The sequence below is a fragment of the Callionymus lyra genome, unplaced genomic scaffold (assembly GCF_982586985.1).
Source record: "Callionymus lyra unplaced genomic scaffold, fCalLyr1.hap1.1 HAP1_SCAFFOLD_77, whole genome shotgun sequence".
NCBI classification, from domain to species: Eukaryota; Metazoa; Chordata; class Actinopteri; order Syngnathiformes; family Callionymidae; genus Callionymus; species Callionymus lyra.
Window position 1 is genome coordinate 242,501 of NW_028258579.1, and position 8,763 is coordinate 251,263.

Genomic DNA, 8,763 nt, shown 5'->3' on the forward strand with positions numbered 1-8,763 from the left:
GCCTGGGGAACATTTTCAACACTTTGGGGCATTTTTAAACACTTTGCTCTTTTTCCCCCTCTCCCAACCAGGGGGCCTGGGGAGCCTCCTCCTGCGGGGATGGGGAACCAGGGGCCTGGGGAACATTTTCAACACTTTGGGGCATTTTTAAACACTTTGCTCTTTTTTTCCCTCTCCCACCCACAATCCCTCCTCCTGCGGGGATGGGGTACCAGGAGGCCGGGGAACATTTTCAACACTTTGGGGCATTTTTAAACACTTTAGCCTTTTTTTCCCTCTCCCACCCACAATCCCTCCTCCTGCGGGGATGGAGAACCAGGGGCCTGGGTGACATCCTCATGCGGGGATGGGGTACCAGGAGGCTGGGGAACATTTTCAACACTTTGGGGCATTTTTAAACACTTTGCTCTTTTTTTCCCCTCTCCCACCCACAATCCCTCCTCCTGCGGGGATGGAGAACCAGGGGCCTGGGTGACATCCTCATGCGGGGATGGGGTACCAGGAGGCCGGGGAACATTTTCAACACTTTGGGGCATTTTTAAACACTTTGCTCTTTTTTTCCCTCTCCCACCCACAATCCCTCCTCCTGCGGGGATGGAGAACCAGGGGCCTGGGTGACATCCTCATGCGGGGATGGGGTACCAGGAGGCCGGGGAACATTTTCAACACTTTGGGGCATTTTTAAACACTTTGCTCTTTTTTTCCCCTCTCCCAACCAGGGGGCCCGGGGAGCCTCCTCCTGCGGGGATGGGGAACCAGGGGCCTGGGGAACATTTTCAACACTTTGGGGCATTTTTAAACACTTTGCTCTTTTTTTCCCCTCTCCCAACCAGGGGGCCTGGGGAGCCTCCTCCTGCGGGGATGGGGAACCAGGGGCCTGGGGAACATTTTCAACACTTTGGGGCATTTTTAAACACTTTGCTCTTTTTCCCCCTCTCCCAACCAGGGGGCCTGGGGAGCCTCCTCCTGCGGGGATGGGGAACCAGGGGCCTGGGGAACATTTTCAACACTTTGGGGCATTTTTAAACACTTTGCTCTTTTTCCCCCTCTCCCAACCAGGGGGCCTGGGGAGCCTCCTCCTGCGGGGATGGGGAACCAGGGGCCTGGGGAACATTTTCAACACTTTGGGGCATTTTTAAACACTTTGCTCTTTTTGTCCCCTCTCCCAACCAGGGGGCCTGGGGAGCCTCCTCCTGCGGGGATGGGGTACCAGGAGGCCGGGGAACATTTTCAACACTTTGGGGCATTTTTAAACACTTTGCTCTTTTTCCCCCTCTCCCAACCAGGGGGCCTGGGGAGCCTCCTCCTGCGGGGATGGGGAACCAGGGGCCTGGGGAACATTTTCAACACTTTGGGGCATTTTTAAACACTTTGCTCTTTTTGTCCCCTCTCCCAACCAGGGGGCCTGGGGAGCCTCCTCCTGCGGGGATGGGGAACCAGGGGCCTGGGGAACATTTTCAACACTTTGGGGCATTTTTAAACACTTTGCTCTTTTTCCCCCTCTCCCAACCAGGGGGCCTGGGGAGCCTCCTCCTGCGGGGATGGGGAACCAGGGGCCTGGGGAACATTTTCAACACTTTGGGGCATTTTTAAACACTTTGCTCTTTTTCCCCCTCTCCCAACCAGGGGGCCTGGGGAGCCTCCTCCTGCGGGGATGGGGAACCAGGGGCCTGGGGAACATTTTCAACACTTTGGGGCATTTTTAAACACTTTGCTCTTTTTCCCCCTCTCCCAACCAGGGGGCCTGGGGAGCCTCCTCCTGCGGGGATGGGGAACCAGGGGCCTGGGGAACATTTTCAACACTTTGGGGCATTTTTAAACACTTTGCTCTTTTTCCCCCTCTCCCAACCAGGGGCCTGGGGAGCCTCCTCCTGCGGGCATGGAGAACCAGGGGGCCTGGGGAGCCTCCTCCTGCGGGGATGGGGAACCAGGGGCCTGGGGGGCCTCCTCCTGCGGTGATGGAGAACCAGGGCGCCTGGGGAGCCTCCTCCTGCGGGGATGGAGAACCAGGGCGCCTGGGGAGCCTCCTCCTGCGGGGATGGAGAACCAGGGGCCTGGGGAGCCTCCTCCTGCGGGGATGGAGAACCAGGGGGCCTGGGGAGCCTCCTCCTGCGGGCATAGAGAACCAGGGGGCCTGGGGAGCCTCCTCCTGCGGGGATGGGGAACCAGGGGGCCTGGGGAGCCTCCTCCTGCGGGGATTGAGAACCAGGGGGCCTGGGGAGCCTCCTCCTGCGGGCATGGAGAACCAGGGGGCCTGGGGAGCCTCCTCCTGCGGGGATGGAGAACCAGGGGCCTGGGGAGCCTCCTCCTGCGGGGATGGAGAACCAGGGGGCCTGGGGAGCCTCCTCCTGCGGGCATGGAGAACCAGGGGGCCTGGGGAGCCTCCTCCTGCGGGGATGGGGAACCAGGGGCCTGGGGGGCCTCCTCCTGCGGTGATGGAGAACCAGGGCGCCTGGGGAGCCTCCTCCTGCGGGGATGGAGAACCAGGGCGCCTGGGGAGCCTCCTCCTGCGGGGATGGAGAACCAGGGGCCTGGGGAGCCTCCTCCTGCGGGGATGGAGAACCAGGGGGCCTGGGGAGCCTCCTCCTGCGGGCATAGAGAACCAGGGGGCCTGGGGAGCCTCCTCCTGCGGGGATGGGGAACCAGGGGGCCTGGGGAGCCTCCTCCTGCGGGGATGGAGAACCAGGGGCCTGGGGAGCCTCCTCCTGCGGGGATGGAGAACCAGGGGGCCTGGGGAGCCTCCTCCTGCGGTCATGGAGAACCAGGGGGCCTGGGGAGCCTCCTCCTGCGGGCATGGAGAACCAGGGGCCTGGGGAGCCTCCTCCTGCGGGGATGGAGAACCAGGGGGCCTGGGGAGCCTCCTCCTGCGGGGATTGAGAACCAGGGGGCCTGGGGAGCCTCCTCCTGCGGGCATGGAGAACCAGGGGGCCTGGGGAGCCTCCTCCTGCGGGGATGGAGAACCAGGGGCCTGGGGAGCCTCCTCCTGCGGGGATGGAGAACCAGGGGGCCTGGGGAGCCTCCTCCTGCGGGCATGGAGAACCAGGGGGCCTGGGGAGCCTCCTCCTGCGGGGATGGAGAACCAGGGGCCTGGGGAGCCTCCTCCTGCGGGGATGGAGAACCAGGGGGCCTGGGGAGCCTCCTCCTGCACCAGGGGGCCTGGGGAGCCTCCTCCTGCGGGGATGGGGAACCAGGGGGCCTGGGGAGCCTCCTCCTGCGGTGATGGGGAACCATGGGGCCTGGGGAGCCTCCTCCTGCGGGGATGGGGAACCAGGGGGCCTGGGGAGCCTCCTCCTGCGGTGATGGGGAACCATGGGGCCTGGGGAGCCTCCTCCTGCGGGGATGGAGAAGCAGGGGGCCTGGGGAGCCTCCTCCTGCGGGCATAGAGAACCAGGGGGCCTGGGGAGCCTCCTCCTGCGGGGATGGGGAACCAGGGGGCCTGGGGAGCCTCCTCCTGCGGTGATGGGGAACCATGGGGCCTGGGGAGCCTCCTCCTGCGGGGATGGGGAACCAGGGGGCCTGGGGAGCCTCCTCCTGCGGTGATGGGGAACCATGGGGCCTGGGGAGCCTCCTCCTGCGGGCATGGAGAACCAGGGGCCTGGGGAGCCTCCTCCTGCGGGGATGGAGAACCAGGGGCCTGGGGAGCCTCCTCCTGCGGGGATGGGGAACCAGGGGGCCTGGGGAGCCTCCTCCTGCGGGGATGGGGAACCAGGGGCCTGGGGAGCCTCCTCCTGCACCAGGGGGCCTGGGGAGCCTCCTCCTGCACCAGGGGGCCTGGGGAGCCTCCTCCTGCGGGGATGGGGAACCAGGGGGCCTGGGGAGCCTCCTCCTGCGGGGATGGGGAACCAGGGGCCTGGGGAACATTTTCAACACTTTGGGGCATTTCACAAGCGCTTCCCTCGCTTACGGCCACACCACCCTGAATGAGCCCGATCTCGTCTGATCTCGGAAGCCAAGCAGGGTCGGGCCCAGTTAGTACTTGGATGGGAGACCGCCTGGGAATACTGGGTGCTGTAAGCATTTTTTTTTGCCATTATTTGTGGGTAGAAAAGTGAGAAAAGTGACCTAAAATAGAACCGGGACTAGGCGGCAGTTCCCCCCACCAGGCGGCGGCATTTGGGGCATTATTTGTGGGTCAGAAAGTGAGAAAAGTGACCTAAAATAGAACCGGGACTAGGCGGCAGTTCCCCCCACCAGGCGGCGGCATTTGGGGCATTATTTGTGGGTCAGAAAGTGAGAAAAGTGACCTAAAATAGAACCGGGACTAGGCGGCAGTTCCCCCCACCAGGCGGCGGCATTTGGGGCATTATTTGTGGGTCAGAAAGTGAGAAAAGTGACCTAAAATAGAACCGGGACTAGGCGGCAGTTCCCCCCACCAGGCGGCGGCATTTGGGGCATTATTTGTGGGTCAGAAAGTGAGAAAAGTGACCTAAAATAGAACCGGGACTAGGCGGCAGTTCCCCCCACCAGGCGGCGGCATTTGGGGCATTATTTGTGGGTCAGAAAGTGAGAAAAGTGACCTAAAATAGAACCGGGACTAGGCGGCAGTTCCCCCCACCAGGCGGCGGCATTTGGGGCATTATTTGTGGGTCAGAAAGTGAGAAAAGTGACCTAAAATAGAACCGGGACTAGGCGGCAGTTCCCCCCACCAGGCGGCGGCATTTGGGGCATTATTTGTGGGTCAGAAAGTGAGAAAAGTGACCTAAAATAGAACCGGGACTAGGCGGCAGTTCCCCCCACCAGGCGGCGGCATTTGGGGCATTATTTGTGGGTCAGAAAGTGAGAAAAGTGACCTAAAATAGAACCGGGACTAGGCGGCAGTTCCCCCCACCAGGCGGCGGCATTTGGGGCATTATTTGTGGGTCAGAAAGTGAGAAAAGTGACCTAAAATAGAACCGGGACTAGGCGGCAGTTCCCCCCACCAGGCGGCGGCATTTGGGGCATTATTTGTGGGTCAGAAAGTGAGAAAAGTGACCTAAAATAGAACCGGGACTAGGCGGCAGTTCCCCCCACCAGGCGGCGGCATTTGGGGCATTATTTGTGGGTCAGAAAGTGAGAAAAGTGACCTAAAATAGAACCGGGACTAGGCGGCAGTTCCCCCCACCAGGCGGCGGCATTTGGGGCATTATTTGTGGGTCAGAAAGTGAGAAAAGTGACCTAAAATAGAACCGGGACTAGGCGGCAGTTCCCCCCACCAGGCGGCGGCATTTGGGGCATTATTTGTGGGTCAGAAAGTGAGAAAAGTGACCTAAAATAGAACCGGGACTAGGCGGCAGTTCCCCCCACCAGGCGGCGGCATTTGGGGCATTATTTGTGGGTCAGAAAGTGAGAAAAGTGACCTAAAATAGAACCGGGACTAGGCGGCAGTTCCCCCACCAGGTGGCGGCATTTGGGGACCCGTAGTGTGGGCAGAAAACTCACCAAAGTGACTTAAAATAGAACCGGTGCAGGCGGCATGTTCCCCCACCAGATGGCGGCATTTGGGGACCCGTAGTGTGGGCAGAAAACTCACCAAAGTGACTTAAAATAGAACCGGTGCAGGCGGCATGTTCCCCCACCAGATGGCGGCATTTGGGGACCCGTAGTGTGGGTAGAAAACTCACCAAAGTGACTTAAAATAGAACCGGTGCAGGCGGCATGTTCCCCCACCAGATGGCGGCATTTGGGGACCCGTAGTGTGGGTAGAAAACTCACCAAAGTGACTTAAAATAGAACCGGTGCAGGCGGCATGTTCCCCCACCAGATGGCGGCATTTGGGGACCCGTAGTGTGGGCAGAAAACTCACCAAAGTGACTTAAAATAGAACCGGTGCAGGCGGCATGTTCCCCCACCAGATGGCGGCATTTGGGGAGCCGTAGTGTGGGCAGAAAACTCACCAAAGTGACTTAAAATAGAACCGGTGCAGGCGGCATGTTCCCCCACCAGATGGCGGCATTTGGGGACCCGTAGTGTGGGCAGAAAACTCACCAAAGTGACTTAAAATAGAACCGGTGCAGGCGGCATGTTCCCCCACCAGATGGCGGCATTTGGGGAGCCGTAGTGTGGGCAGAAAACTCACCAAAGTGACTTAAAATAGAACCGGTGCAGGCGGCATGTTCCCCCACCAGATGGCGGCATTTGGGGACCCGTAGTGTGGGCAGAAAACTCACCAAAGTGACTTAAAATAGAACCGGTGCAGGCGGCATGTTCCCCCACCAGATGGCGGCATTTGGGGACCTGCAGTGTGGGTAGAAAACTCACCAAAGTGTCCTAAAATAGAACCGGGACCAGGGGGCCTCTTCCCCCACCAGGTGGCGGGCTTGGGGGGCTTGGTTTCCGGGTAGAAAACTCACCAAAGTGTCCTAAAATAGAACCGGGACCAGTGGGCATGCTCCCCCACCAGGCGGCGGGCTTGGGGGGCTTGGTTTGCGGGTAGAAAACTCACCAAAGTGTCCTAAAATAGAACCAGGACCAGGGGGCATGTTCCCCCACCAGGCGGCGGGCTTGGGGGGCTTGGTTTGCGGGTAGAAAACTCACCAAAGTGTCCTAAAATAGAACCGGGACCAGGGGGCCTCTTCCCCCACCAGGCGGCGGGCTTGGGGGGCTTGGTTTGCGGGTAGAAAACTCACCAAAGTGACCTAAAATAGAACCGGGCTAGGCGGCATGTTCCCCCACCAGGCGGCGGGCTTGGGGGGCTTGGTTTGCGGGTAGAAAACTCACCAAAGTGTCCTAAAATAGAACCGGGACCAGGGGGCATGTTCCCCCACCAGGCGGCGGGCTTGGGGGGCTTGGTTTGCGGGTAGAAAACTCACCAAAGTGTCCTAAAATAGAACCGGGACCAGGGGGCATCTTCCCCCACCAGGCGGCGGGCTTGGGGGGCTTGGTTTGCGGGTAGAAAACTCACCAAAGTGTCCTAAAATAGAACCGGGACCAGGGGGCCTCTTCCCCCACCAGGCGGCGGGCTTGGGGGGCTTGGTTTGCGGGTAGAAAACTCACCAAAGTGACCTAAAATAGAACCGGGCCAGGCGGCATGCTCCCCCACCAGGCGGCGGGCTTGGGGGGCTTGGTTTGCGGGTAGAAAACTCACCAAAGTATCGGCAAAATAGAACCAGGGAAGGGGGGGATGTCGGTCACAAGGTGCCCGAGTCAGAGAACCAGGAAAACGGACATAAATCCAGAAAACCTCGGTGTCTGACTGCTCCTCAAAAAGTGGTCTTTTTGATGTCACGAGCGCAACCACCTAGAGGTTAATGGGGAGGGATGGTGTGAGCGCAAACGGATTTTTCCTAAGTGTGACTGCTCCTCAAAAAGTGGTCTTTTTGATGTCACGAGCGCAACCACCTAGAGGTTAATGGGGAGGGATGGTGTGAGCGCAAACGGATTTTTCCTAAGTGTGACTGCTCCTCAAAAAGTGGTCTTTTTGATGTCACGAGCGCAACCACCTAGAGGTTAATAGGGAGCGAGTACAACAGGGGAGGGAGTGAATGGGCTCGGACTGTGGCCGAGCCTGGTGCCTCAAAATCGGACAAGGTTGGACTGGAAGCCCGCTGAGAACTCTGGTTCTTTTGCCAGACGAAACGAATTTTTTCCGAGTGTGACTGCTCTGCAAAAAGTGGTCTTTTTGATGTCACGAGCGCAACCACCTAGAGGTTAATGGGGAGGGAGTGGAAAAAACGACAAAGTGTTGAGCTCCGGACCGGGATGGCGGGCGACTCGAGCGGTCATGCCCGACTTTGAGACACTTTGTCGCGGTCATGCGAGCGACCTCCACTGCTCCCCGGAGGTGCCCCGGACCGGGTTGGCGGGTGACTCGAGCGGTCCTGCCCGACTTTGAGACACTTTGTCGCGGTCATGCGGGCGTCCTCCGCCGGTCCCCGGAGGTGCCCCGGACCGGGTTGGCGGGTGACTCGAGCGGTCATGCCCGACTTTGAGACACTTTGTCGCGGTCATGCGGGCGACCTCCGCCGGTCCCTGGAGGTGCCCCGGACCGGGTTGGCGGGTGACTCGAGCGGTCGTGCCCGACTTTGAGACACTTTGTCGCGGTCATGCGGGCGTCCTCCGCCGGTCCCTGGAGGTGCCCCGGACCGGGTTGGCGGGTGACTCGAGCGGTCGTGCCCGACTTTGAGACACTTTGTCGCGGTCATGCGGGCGTCCTCCGCCGGTCCCTGGAGGTGCCCCGGACCGGGTTGGCGGGTGACTCGAGCGGTCGTGCCCGACTTTGAGACACTTTGTCGCGGTCATGCGGGCGTCCTCCGCCGGTCCCTGGAGGTGCCCCGGACCGGGTTGGCGGGTGACTCGAGCGGTCATGCCCGACTTTGAGACACTTTGTCGCGGTCATGCGGGCGTCCTCCGCCGGTCCCTGGAGGTGCCCCGGACCGGGTTGGCGGGTGACTCGAGCGGTCGTGCCCGACTTTGAGACACTTTGTCGCGGTCATGCGGGCGTCCTCCGCCGGTCCCTGGAGGTGCCCCGGACCGGGTTGGCGGGTGACTCGAGCGGTTGTGCCCGACTTTGAGACACTTTGTCGCGGTCATGCGGGCCTCCTCCGCCGGTCCCTGGAGGTGCCCCGGACCGGGTTGGCGGGTGACTCGAACGGTCATGACCGACTTTGAGACACTTTGTCGCGGTCATGCGGGCGTCCTCCGCCGGTCCCTGGAGGTGCCCCGGACCGGGTTGGCGGGTGACTCGAGCGGTCGTGCCCGACTTTGAGACACTTTGTCGCGGTCATGCGGGCGTCCTCCGCCGGTCCCTGGAGGTGCCCCGGACCGGGTTGGCGGGTGACTCGAGCG

General features: G+C 60.9%; 1 non-coding gene across 1 annotated transcript; it reads left to right on the top strand.

Annotated features, from left to right (window-relative positions):
- The first annotated feature begins 3,898 nt into the window (after positions 1–3,898).
- Positions 3,899–4,017, top strand: LOC148058516 (5S ribosomal RNA). Its single transcript, XR_015709803.1, has one exon. It is a non-coding gene; the product is annotated as a 5S ribosomal RNA (ribosomal RNA).
- The last annotated feature ends 4,746 nt before the right edge of the window (positions 4,018–8,763 follow it).